The following is a 14,629-nucleotide window of genomic DNA, read 5'->3' as shown; positions in this document are numbered from 1 at the left end:
TAATAAACAGATTTATTTTTACAATTTTTAGTGTATAAATTTCTAGATTGGGGAATTTATCCAGGGAACCTGTGTTCTATGGGGGTCCGAAGGTTATAGGTGTAATACTCTGCAGAATGTCACTATGTATCTGTCAGGAGGTAGAGGAGCAATGTTCTGCAGATATCTAGAGAGGTCAGTGGTGTAATAATCTGCAGAATATATCACTCTGTATCTGTCAGGAGGTGGAGAGGACAGAGCAATGTTCTGCAGATCTGTAGAGAGGTCAGTGGTGTAATAATCTGCAGAATATATCACTGTATCTGTCAGTAGAGTACATCAGGGTATATGTAATCTGTGCGGAGTACATCAGGGTATATGTAATCTGTGCGGAGTACATCAGGGTATATGTAATCTGTGCGGAGTACATCAGGGTATATGTAATCTGTGAGGAGTACATCAGGGTATATGTAATCTGTGAGGAGTACATCAGGGTATATGTAATCTGTGAGGAGTACATCAGGGTATATGTAAGACGTGAGGAGTACATCAGGATATATGTAAACTGTGAGGAGTACATCAGGGTATATGTAATATGTGAGGAGTACATCAGGGTATATGTAATATGTGCGGAGTACATCAGGGTATATGTAATATGTGCGGAGTACATCAGGGTATATGTAATATGTGCGGAGTACATCAGGGTATATAATATGTGAGGAGTACATCAGGGTATATGTAATATGTGAGGAGTACATCAGGGTATATGTAATATGTGCGGAGTACATCAGGGTATATGTAATATGTGCGGAGTACATCAGGGTATATGTAATATGTGCGGAGTACATCAGGGTATATGTAATATGTGCGGAGTACATCAGGGTATATGTAATATGTGCGGAGTACATCAGGGTATATGTAATATGTGCGGAGTACATCAGGGTATATAATATGTGAGGAGTACATCAGGGTATATGTAATATGTGCGGAGTACATCAGGATATATGTAATCTGTGAGGAGTACATCAGGGTATATGTAATATGTGCGGAGTACATCAGGATATATGTAATCTGCGAGGAGTACATCAGGGTATATGTAATATGTGAGGAGTACATTAGGGTATATGTAATATGTGAGGAGTACATTAGGGTATATGTAATATGTGAGGAGTACATCAGGGTATATGTAATATGTGAGGAGTACATCAGGGTATATGTAATATGTGAGGAGTACATCAGGGTATATGTAATCTGTGAGGAGTACATCAGGATATATGTAATCTGTGAGGAGTACATCAGGGTATATGTAATCTGTGAGGAGTACATCAGGGTATATGTAATATGTGAGGAGTACATCAGGGTATATGTAGTATGTGAGGAGTACATCAGGGTATATGTAATATGTGAGGAGTACATCAGGGTATATGTAATATGTGAGGAGTACATCAGGGTATATGTAATATGTGAGGAGTACATCAGGATATATGTAATATGTGAGGAGTACATCAGGGTATATGTAATATGTGAGGAGTACATCAGGGTATATGTAATCTGTGAGGCGTATATCAGGGTATATGTAATCTGTGAGGAGTACATCAGGGTATATGTAATCTGTGAGGAGTACATCAGGGTATATGTAATATGTGAGGAGTACATCAGGGTATATGCAAGCTGTGAGGAGTACATCAGGGTATATGTAATATGTGAGGAGTACATCAGGGTATATGTAATATGTGAGGAGTACATCAGGGTATATGCAAGCTGTGAGGAGTACATCAGGGTATATGTAATATGTGAGGAGTACATCAGGGTATATGTAATATGTGAGGAGTACATCAGGGTATATGTAATCTGTGAGGAGTACATCAGGGTATATGTAATATGTGAGGAGTACATCAGGGTATATGCAAGCTGTGAGGAGTACATCAGGGTATATGTAATATGTGAGTACATCAGGGTATATGTAATATGTGAGGAGTACATCAGGGTATATGCAAGCTGTGAGGAGTACATCAGGGTATATGCAAGCTGTGAGGAGTACATCAGGGTATATGTAATATGTGAGGAGTACATCAGGGTATATGTAATATGTGAGGAGTACATCAGGGTATATGCAAGCTGTGAGGAGTACATCAGGGTATATGTAATATGTGAGGAGTACATCAGGGTATATGTAATCTGTGAGGAGTACATCAGGATATATGTAATCTGTGCGGAGTATATCAGGATATATGTAATATGTGAGGAGTACATCAGGGTATATGTAATATGTGAGGAGTACATCAGGATATATGTAATATGTGAGGAGTACATCAGGGTATATGTAATCTGTGAGGAGTACATCAGGATATATGTAATCTGTGAGGAGTACATCGGGGTATATGTAATCTGTGAGGAGTACATCAGGGTATATGTAATCTGTGAGGAGTACATCAGGATATATGTAATCTGTGAGGAGTACATCGGGGTATATGTAATCTGTGAGGAGTACATCGGGGTATATGTAATCTGTGAGGAGTACATCAGGGTATATGTAATCTGTGAGGAGTACATCAGGGTATATGTAATCTGTGAGGAGTATATCGGGGTATATGTAATCTGTGAGGACTACATCAGGATATATGTGAGGAGTACATCGGGGTATATGTAATATGTGCGGAGTACATCAGGGTATATGTAATATGTGAGGAGTACATCAGGGTATATGTAATATGTGAGGAGTACATCAGGGTATATGTAATATGTGAGGAGTACATCAGGGTATATGTAATATGTGAGGAGTACATCAGGGTATATGCAAGCTGTGAGGAGTACATCAGGGTATATGTAATATGTGAGGAGTACATCAGGGTATATGTAATATGTGAGGAGTACATCAGGGTATATGTAATCTGTGAGGAGTATATCGGGGTATATGTAATCTGTGAGGACTACATCAGGATATATGTGAGGAGTACATCGGGGTATATGTAATATGTGCGGAGTACATCAGGGTATATGTAATATGTGCGGAGTACATCAGGGTATATGTAATCTGCGAGGAGTACATCAGGGTATATGTAATATGTGCGGAGTACATCAGGGTATATAATATGTGAGGAGTACATCAGGGTATATGTAATATGTGCGGAGTACATCAGGGTATATGTAATATGTGCGGAGTACATCAGGATATATGTAATCTGCGAGGAGTACATCAGGGTATATGTAATATGTGAGGAGTACATCGGGGTATATGTAATCTGTGAGGACTACATCAGGATATATGTAATCTGTGAGGAGTACATCGGGGTATATGTAATCTGTGAGGAGTACATCAGGGGATATGTAATATGTGAGGAGTACATCGGGATATATGTAATATGTGAGGAGTACATCGGGGTATATGTAAATAAAAAAGCATTACTGTCACCTACATTATAGCGCCGATCACATCATGTAGGAGATAGGACACTTATAATGTGGTGACAGCCTCTTTACTTATATAGGAGATAGGGCACTTATAATGTGGTGACAGAGCCTCATTACTTATATAGGAGATAGGACACTTATAATGTGGTGACAGAGTCTCTTTACTTATATAGGAGATAGGACACTTATAATGTGGTGACAGTCTCTTTACTTATATAGGAGATAGGGCACTTATAATGTGGTGACAGAGCCTCTTTACTTATATAGGAGATAGGGCACTTATAATGTGGTGACAGAGCCTCTTTACTTATATAGGAGATAGGACACTTATAATGTGGTGACAGAGTCTCTTTACTTATATAGGAGATAGGACACTTATAATGTGGTGACAGTCTCATTACTTATATAGGAGATAGGGCACTTATAATGTGGTGACAGCCTCTTTACTTATATAGGAGATAGGACACTTATAATGTGGTGACAGCCTCTTTACTTATATAGGAGATAGGACACTTATAATGTGGTGACAGAGCCTCTTTACTAATATAGGAGATAGGGCACTTATAATGTGGTGACAGAACCTCTTTACTTATATAGGACACTTATAATGTGGTGACAGAGTCTCTTTACTTATATAGGACACTTATAATGTGGTGACAGAGTCTCTTTACTTATATAGGAGATAGGGCACTTATAATGTGGTGACAGAGCCTCTTTACTTATATAGGAGATAGGGCACTTATAATGTGGTGACAGAACCTCTTTACTTATATAGGACACTTATAATGTGGTGACAGAGCCTCTTTACTTATATAGGAGATAGGGCACTTATAATGTGGTGACAGCCTCTTTACTTATATAGGAGATAGGACACTTATAATGTGGTGACAGCCTCTTTACTTATATAGGAGATAGGACACTTATAATGTGGTGACAGAGCCTCTTTACTTATATAGGAGATAGGACACTTATAATGTGGTGACAGCCTCTTTACTTATATAGGAGATAGGACACTTATAATGTGGTGACAGAGCCTCTTTACTTATACAGGAGATAGGACACTTATAATGTGGTGACAGAGTCTCTTTACTTATATAGGAGATAGGACACTTATAATGTGGTGACAGAGTCTCTTTACTTATATAGGAGATAGGGCACTTATAATGTGGTGACAGAGTCTCTTTACTTATACAGGAGATAGGGCACTTATAATGTGGTGACAGAGTCTCTTTACTTATATAGGAGATAGGCCACTTATAATGTGGTGACAGAGCCTCTTTACTTATATAGGAGATAGGGCACGTATAATGTGGGGACAGAGTCTCTTTACTTATATAGGAGATAGGGCACTTATAATGTGGTGACAGGGCCTCTTTACTTATATAGGAGATAGGGCACTTATAATGTGGTGACAGAGTCTCTTTACTTATATAGGAGATAGGGCACTTATAATGTGGTGACAGAGCCTCTTTACTTATATAGGAGATAGGACACTTATAATGTGGTGACAGAGCCTCTTTACTTATATAGGAGATAGGCCACTTATAATGTGGTGACAGAGCCTCTTTACTTATATAGGAGATAGGACACTTATAATGTGGTGACAGAGCCTCTTTACTTATATAGGAGATAGGACACTTATAATGTGGTGACAGAGCCTCTTTACTTATATAGGAGATAGGACACTTATAATGTGGTGACAGAGCCTCTTTACTTATATAGGAGATAGGACACTTATAATGTGGTGACAGAGCCTCTTTACTTATATAGGAGATAGGACACTTATAATGTGGTGACAGAGCCTCTTTACTTATATAGGAGATAGGGCACTTATAATGTGGTGACAGCCTCTTTACTTATATAGGGGATAGGACACTTATAATGTGGTGACAGAGTCTCTTTACTTATATAGGAGATAGGGCACTTATAATGTGGTGACAGAGTCTCTTTACTTATATAGGAGATAGGACACTTATAATGTGGTGACAGAGCCTCTTTACTTATATAGGAGATAGGACACTTATAATGTGGTGACAGAGCCTCTTTACTTATATAGGAGATAGGACACTTATAATGTGGAGACAGAGCCTCTTTACTTATATAGGAGATAGGACACTTATAATGTGGTGACAGAGTCTCTTTACTTATATAGGAGATAGGACACTTATAATGTGGTGACAGTCTCTTTACTTATATAGGAGATAGGGCACTTATAATGTGGTGACAGAGCCTCTTTACTTATATAGGAGATAGGGCACTTATAATGTGGTGACAGAGCCTCTTTACTTATATAGGAGATAGGACACTTATAATGTGGTGACAGAGTCTCTTTACTTATATAGGAGATAGGACACTTATAATGTGGTGACAGTCTCATTACTTATATAGGAGATAGGACACTTATAATGTGGTGACAGAGTCTCTTTACTTATATAGGAGATAGGGCACTTATAATGTGGTGACAGAGCCTCTTTACTTATATAGGAGATAGGGCACTTATAATGTGGTGACAGAGTCTCTTTACTTATATAGGAGATAGGACACTTATAATGTGGTGACAGAGTCTCTTTACTTATATAGGAGATAGGACACTTATAACGTGGTGACAGAGCCTCTTTACTTATATAGGAGATAGGGCACTTATAATGTGGTGACAGCCTCTTTACTTATATAGGAGATAGGACACTTATAATGTGGTGACAGAGCCTCTTTACTTATATAGGAGATAGGACACTTATAATGTGGTGACAGAGCCTCTGTACTTATATAGGAGATAGGACACTTATAATGTGGTAACAGCCTCTTTACTTATTTAGGAGATAGGACACTTATAATGTGGTGACAGAGCCTCATTACTTATATAGGAGATAGGGCACTTATAATGTGGTGACAGAGTCTCTTTACTTATATAGGAGATAGGGCACTTATAATGTGGTGACAGAGCCTCTTTACTTATATATGAGATAGGACACTTATAATGTGGTGACAGAGCCTCTTTACTTATATAGGAGATAGGACACTTATAATGTGGTGACAGAGCCTCTTTACTTATATAGGAGATAGGACACTTATAATGTGGTGACAGAGTCTCTTTACTTATATAGGAGATAGGGCACTTATAATGTGGTGACAGAGTCTCTTTACTTATATAGGAGATAGGGCACTTATAATGTGGTGACAGAGCCTCTTTACTTATATAGGAGATAGGACACTTATAATGTGGTGACAGAGCCTCTTTACTTATATAGGAGATAGGGCACTTATAATGTGGTGACAGAGTCTCTTTACTTATATAGGAGATAGGGCACTTATAATGTGGTGACAGTGCCTCTTTACTTATATAGGAGATAGGACACTAATAATGTGGTGACAGAGTCTCTTTACTTATATAGGAGATAGGGCACTTATAATGTGGTGACAGTGCCTCTTTACTTATATAGGAGATAGGACACTAATAATGTGGTGACAGAGTCTCTTTACTTATATAGGAGATAGGGCACTTATAATGTGGTGACAGAACCTCTTTACTTATATAGGACACTTATAATGTGGTGACAGAGTCTCTTTACTTATATAGGACACTTATAATGTGGTGACAGAGTCTCTTTACTTATATAGGAGATAGGGCACTTATAATGTGGTGACAGAGCCTCTTTACTTATATAGGAGATAGGGCACTTATAATGTGGTGACAGAACCTCTTTACTTATATAGGACACTTATAATGTGGTGACAGAGCCTCTTTACTTATATAGGAGATAGGGCACTTATAATGTGGTGACAGCCTCTTTACTTATATAGGAGATAGGACACTTATAATGTGGTGACAGCCTCTTTACTTATATAGGAGATAGGACACTTATAATGTGGTGACAGAGCCTCTTTACTAATATAGGAGATAGGGCACTTATAATGTGGTGACAGAACCTCTTTACTTATATAGGACACTTATAATGTGGTGACAGAGTCTCTTTACTTATATAGGACACTTATAATGTGGTGACAGAGTCTCTTTACTTATATAGGAGATAGGGCACTTATAATGTGGTGACAGAGCCTCTTTACTTATATAGGAGATAGGGCACTTATAATGTGGTGACAGAACCTCTTTACTTATATAGGACACTTATAATGTGGTGACAGAGCCTCTTTACTTATATAGGAGATAGGGCACTTATAATGTGGTGACAGCCTCTTTACTTATATAGGAGATAGGACACTTATAATGTGGTGACAGCCTCTTTACTTATATAGGAGATAGGACACTTATAATGTGGTGACAGAGCCTCTTTACTTATATAGGAGATAGGACACTTATAATGTGGTGACAGCCTCTTTACTTATATAGGAGATAGGACACTTATAATGTGGTGACAGAGCCTCTTTACTTATACAGGAGATAGGACACTTATAATGTGGTGACAGAGTCTCTTTACTTATATAGGAGATAGGGCACTTATAATGTGGTGACAGAGTCTCTTTACTTATACAGGAGATAGGGCACTTATAATGTGGTGACAGAGTCTCTTTACTTATATAGGAGATAGGCCACTTATAATGTGGTGACAGAGCCTCTTTACTTATATAGGAGATAGGGCACGTATAATGTGGGGACAGAGTCTCTTTACTTATATAGGAGATAGGGCACTTATAATGTGGTGACAGGGCCTCTTTACTTATATAGGAGATAGGGCACTTATAATGTGGTGACAGAGTCTCTTTACTTATATAGGAGATAGGGCACTTATAATGTGGTGACAGAGCCTCTTTACTTATATAGGAGATAGGACACTTATAATGTGGTGACAGAGCCTCTTTACTTATATAGGAGATAGGCCACTTATAATGTGGTGACAGAGCCTCTTTACTTATATAGGAGATAGGACACTTATAATGTGGTGACAGAGCCTCTTTACTTATATAGGAGATAGGACACTTATAATGTGGTGACAGAGCCTCTTTACTTATATAGGAGATAGGACACTTATAATGTGGTGACAGAGCCTCTTTACTTATATAGGAGATAGGACACTTATAATGTGGTGACAGAGCCTCTTTACTTATATAGGAGATAGGACACTTATAATGTGGTGACAGAGCCTCTTTACTTATATAGGAGATAGGGCACTTATAATGTGGTGACAGCCTCTTTACTTATATAGGGGATAGGACACTTATAATGTGGTGACAGAGTCTCTTTACTTATATAGGAGATAGGGCACTTATAATGTGGTGACAGAGTCTCTTTACTTATATAGGAGATAGGACACTTATAATGTGGTGACAGAGCCTCTTTACTTATATAGGAGATAGGACACTTATAATGTGGTGACAGAGCCTCTTTACTTATATAGGAGATAGGACACTTATAATGTGGGGACAGAGCCTCTTTACTTATATAGGAGATAGGACACTTATAATGTGGTGACAGAGCCTCTTTACTTATATAGGAGATAGGACACTTATAATGTGGTGACAGAGCCTCTTTACTTATATAGGAGATAGGGCACTTATAATGTGGTGACAGCCTCTTTACTTATATAGGGGATAGGACACTTATAATGTGGTGACAGAGTCTCTTTACTTATATAGGAGATAGGGCACTTATAATGTGGTGACAGAGTCTCTTTACTTATATAGGAGATAGGACACTTATAATGTGGTGACAGAGCCTCTTTACTTATATAGGAGATAGGACACTTATAATGTGGTGACAGAGCCTCTTTACTTATATAGGAGATAGGACACTTATAATGTGGTGACAGAGCCTCTTTACTTATATAGGAGATAGGACACTTATAATGTGGGGACAGAGTCTCTTTACTTATATAGGAGATAGGACACTTATAATGTGGTGACAGAGCCTCTTTACTTATATAGGAGATAGGACACTTATAATGTGGTGACAGAGCCTCTTTACTTATATAGGAGATAGGACACTTATAATGTGGGGACAGAGTCTCTTTACTTATATAGGAGATAGGACACTTATAATGTGGTGACAGAGCCTCTTTACTTATACAGGAGATAGGGCACTTATAATGTGGTGACAGAGCCTCTTTACTTATATAGGAGATAGGGCACTTATAATGTGGTGACAGAGCCTCTTTACTTATATAGGAGATAGGGCACTTATAATGTGGTGACAGAGTCTCTTTACTTATATAGGAGATAGGACACTTATAATGTGGTGACAGAGCCTCTTTACTTATATAGGAGATAGGACACTTATAATGTGGTGACAGTCTCTTTACTTCTATAGGAGATAGGGCACTTATAATGTGGTGACAGTCTCTTTACTTATATAGGAGATAGGACACTTATAATGTGGTGACAGAGCCTCATTACTTATATAGGAGATAGGACACTTATAATGTGGTGACAGAGTCTCTTTACTTATATAGGAGATAGGGCACTTATAATGTGGTGACAGCCTCTTTACTTATATAGGAGATAGGGCACTTATAATGTGGTGACAGAGCCTCTTTACTTATATAGGAGATAGGACACTTATAATGTGGTAACAGCCTCTTTACTTATATTGGAGATAGGGCACTTATAATGTGGTGACAGAGTCTCTTATATAGGAGATAGGGCACTTATAATGTGGTGACAGAGTCTCTTTACTTATATAGTAGATAGGGCACTTATAATGTGGTGACAGAGTCTCATTACTTATATAGGAGATAGGACACTTATAGTGTGGTGACAGAGTCTCATTACTTATATAGGAGATAGGACACTTATAGTGTGGTGACAGAGTCTCATTACTTATATAGGAGATAGGGCACTTATAATGTGGTGACAGAGCCTCTTTACTTATATAGGAGATAGGACACTTATAATGTGGTAACAGCCTCTTTACTTATATTGGAGATAGGGCACTTATAATGTGGTGACAGAGTCTCTTATATAGGAGATAGGGCACTTATAATGTGGTGACAGAGCCTCTTTACTTATATAGGAGATAGGACACTTATAATGTGGTGACAGCCTCTACTTATATAGTAGATAGGACACTTATAATGTGGTGACAGCCTCTTTACTTATATAGTAGATAGGACACTTATAATGTGGTGACAGAGCCTCTTTACTTATATAGGAGATAGGGCACTTATAATGTGGTGACAGAGCCTCTTTACTTATATAGGAGATAGGGCACTTATAATGTGGTGACAGAGCCTCTTTACTTATATAGGAGATAGGACACTTATAATGTGGTGACAGCCTCTTTACTTATATAGTAGATAGGACACTTATAATGTGGTGACAGAGCCTCTTTACTTATATAGGAGATAGGACACTTATAATGTGGTGACAGAGCCTCTTTACTTATATAGGAGATAGGGCACTTATAATGTGGTGACAGAGCCTCTTTACTTATATAGGAGATAGGACACTTATAATGTGGTGACAGCCTCTTTACTTATATAGGAGATAGGGCACTTATAATGTGGAGACAGAGTCTCTTTACTTATATAGGAGATAGGGCACTTATAATGTGGTGACAGCCTCTTTACTTATATAGGAGATAGGACACTTATAATGTGGTGACAGAGCCTCTTTACTTATATAGGAGATAGGGCACTTATAATGTGGTGACAGAGCCTCTTTACTTATATAGGAGATAGGGCACTTATAATGTGGTGACAGAACCTCTTTACTTATATAGGAGATAGGGCACTTATAATGTGGTGACAGAGCCTCTTTACTTATATAGGAGATAGGACACTTATAATGTGGTGACAGCCTCTTTACTTATATAGGAGATAGGACACTTATAATGTGGTGACAGAGCCTCTTTACTTATATAGGAGATAGGACACTTATAATGTGGTGACAGCCTCTTTACTTATATAGGAGATAGGGCACTTATAATGTGGAGACAGAGTCTCTTTACTTATATAGGAGATAGGGCACTTATAATGTGGTGACAGAGCCTCTTTACTTATATAGGAGATAGGACACTTATAATGTGGTGACAGCCTCTTTACTTATATAGGAGATAGGGCACTTATAATGTGGAGACAGAGTCTCTTTACTTATATAGGAGATAGGGCACTTATAATGTGGTGACAGAGCCTCTTTACTTATATAGGAGATAGGGCACTTATAATGTGGTGACAGAGCCTCTTTACTTATATAGGAGATAGGGCACTTATAATGTGGTGACAGAGTCTCTTTACTTATATAGGAGATAGGACACTTATAATGTGGTGACAGAGCCTCTTTACTTATATAGGAGATAGGACACTTATAATGTGGTGACAGAGCCTCTTTACTTATATAGGAGATAGGGCACTTATAATGTGGTGACAGAGCCTCTTTACTTATATAGGAGATAGGACACTTATAATGTGGTGACAGAGCCTCTTTACTTATATAGGAGATAGGACACTTATAATGTGGTGACAGAGTCTCTTTACTTATATAGGAGATAGGGCACTTATAATGTGGTGACAGAGCCTCTTTACTTATATAGGAGATAGGGCACTTATAATGAGGTGACAGAGCCTCTTTACTTATATAGGAGATAGGGCACTTATAATGTGGTGACAGAGCCTCTTTACTTATATAGGAGATAGGGCACTTATAATGTGGTGACAGAGCCTCTTTACTTATATAGGAGATAGGGCACTTATAATGGGGGGACAGAGTCTCTTTACTTATATAGGAGATAGGACACTTATAATGTGGTGACAGAGTCTCTTTACTTATATAGGAGATAGGACACTTATAATGTGGTGACAGCCTCTTTACTTATATAGGAGATAGGGCACTTATAATGTGGTGACAGAGCCTCTTTACTTATATTGGAGATAGGACACTTATAATGTGGTGACAGAGCCTCTTTACTTATATAGGAGATAGGACACTTATAATGTGGTGACAGATCCTCTTTACTTATATAGGAGATAGGACACTTATAATGTGGTGACAGAGCCTCTTTACTTATATAGGAGATAGGGCACTTATAATGTGGTGACAGAGCCTCTTTACTTATATAGGAGATAGGACACTTATAATGTGGTGACAGAGCCTCTTTACTTATATAGGAGATAGGGCACTTATAATGTGGTGACAGAGCCTCTTTACTTATATAGGAGATAGGGCACTTATAATGTGGTGACAGAGCCTCTTTACTTATATAGGAGATAGGGCACTTATAATGTGGTGACAGAGCCTCTTTACTTATATAGGAGATAGGGCACTTATAATGTGGTGACAGAGTCTCTTTACTTATATAGGAGATAGGGCACTTATAATGTGGTGACAGAGCCTCTTTACTTATATAGGAGATAGGACACTTATAATGTGGTGACAGAGCCTCTTTACTTATATAGGAGATAGGACACTTATAATGTGGTGACAGAGTCTCTTTACTTATATAGGAGATAGGGCACTTATAATGTGGTGACAGAGCCTCTTTACTTATATAGGAGATAGGGCACTTATAATGTGGTGACAGAGCCTCTTTACTTATATTGGAGATAGGGCACTTATAATGTGGTGACAGAGCCTCTTTACTTATATAGGAGATAGGGCACTTATAATGTGGTGACAGAGTCTCTTTACTCATATAGGAGATAGGACACTTATAATGTGGTGACAGAGTCTCTTTACTTATATAGGAGATAGGGCACTTATAATGTGGTGACAGAGCCTCTTTACTTATATAGGAGATAGGGCACTTATAATGTGGTGACAGAGCCTCTTTACTTATATAGGAGATAGGGCACTTATAATGTAGTGACAGAGCCTCTTTACTTATATAGGAGATAGGGCATTTATAATGTGGTGACAGAGTCTCTTTACTTATATAGGAAACAGGACACTTATAATGAGGTGACAGAGCCTCTTTACTTATATAGGAGATAGGACACTTATAATGTGGTGACAGAGCCTCTTTACTTATATAGGAGATAGGACACTTATAATGTGGTGACAGGGCCTCTTTACTTATATAGGAGATAGGACACTTATAATGTGGTGACAGAGCCTCTTTACTTATATAGGAGATAGGGCACTTATAATGTGGTGACAGAGCCTCTTTACTTATATACGAGATAGGATACTTATAATGTGGTGACAGAGCCTCTTTACTTATATAGGAGATAGGACACTTATAATGTGGTGACAGAGTCTCTTTACTTATATAGGAGATAGGACACTTATAATGTGGTGACAGAGCCTCTTTACTTATATAGGAGATAGGGCATTTATAATGTGGTGACAGAGTCTCTTTACTTATATAGGAGATAGGGCACTTATAATGTGGTGACAGAGCCTCTTTACTTATATAGGAGATAGGACACTTATAATGTGGTGACAGAGCCTCTTTACTTATATAGGAGATAGGACACTTATAATGTGGTGACAGAGCCTCTTTACTTATATAGGAAACAGGACACTTATAATGTGGTGACAGAGCCTCTTTACTTATATAGGAGATAGGGCACTTATAATGTGGTGACAGAGTCTCTTTACTTATATAGGAGATAGGGCACTTATAATGTGGTGACAGAGCCTCTTTACTTATATTGGAGATAGCGCCATTTGGCTTTTGGAGTACAGATTTTGCTGGATTGGTTTCTGGGCGCTATGTCGCATTTGCAAAGTCCCTGTGGTACCAAAACAGTGGATCGGGGACCAGAAGTGACCCCATTTTGGAAACTACACCCCTCAAGGTATTCACTTAGGGGTGTAGTGAGCATATTAACACCACAGGTGATTGGCAGAAATTGGTGTGCACTCGATGTTGCAGACTGAAAATGGGATTTTTTTCTATAGATATGCCAATATGTCGTGCCCAGCTTGTGCCACTGGAGACACACACCCCAAAAATTGTTAAAAGGGTTCTCCCGGGTATGGCGATGCCATATATGTGGAAGTAAACTGCTGTTTGGGCACACTGTAGGGTTCAGAAGGGAGGTAGCGCCATTTGGCTTTTGGAGCGTGGATTTTGCTTGTAGTAGTTTTGTATTGAGTCTTACTGGTGTTTCCGTTTATAATGTGCGGGTACATGTAAGCCGGGCGGAGTATATAAGGGGCATAGTCAGGTGGTATAATAATAGGGTAAACAAAAACAATAAAATAATCCATAGATGTGTTACGCTGTGATCGATCCTTTCTGCACAGGCCGGTGTCGCACTGATAAACTGTGTCCTTTCTTATCCCCCTTTTGGTCCACACTCCGCACCTCTGTAGTTTGGGGAATTTTGCTGGGAAAGTGTTGTCC

Source organism: Rhinoderma darwinii (genome assembly GCF_050947455.1).
Source record: "Rhinoderma darwinii isolate aRhiDar2 chromosome 1 unlocalized genomic scaffold, aRhiDar2.hap1 SUPER_1_unloc_4, whole genome shotgun sequence".
NCBI classification, from domain to species: Eukaryota; Metazoa; Chordata; class Amphibia; order Anura; family Rhinodermatidae; genus Rhinoderma; species Rhinoderma darwinii.
Note: the sequence above shows the minus strand (reverse complement) of the source record.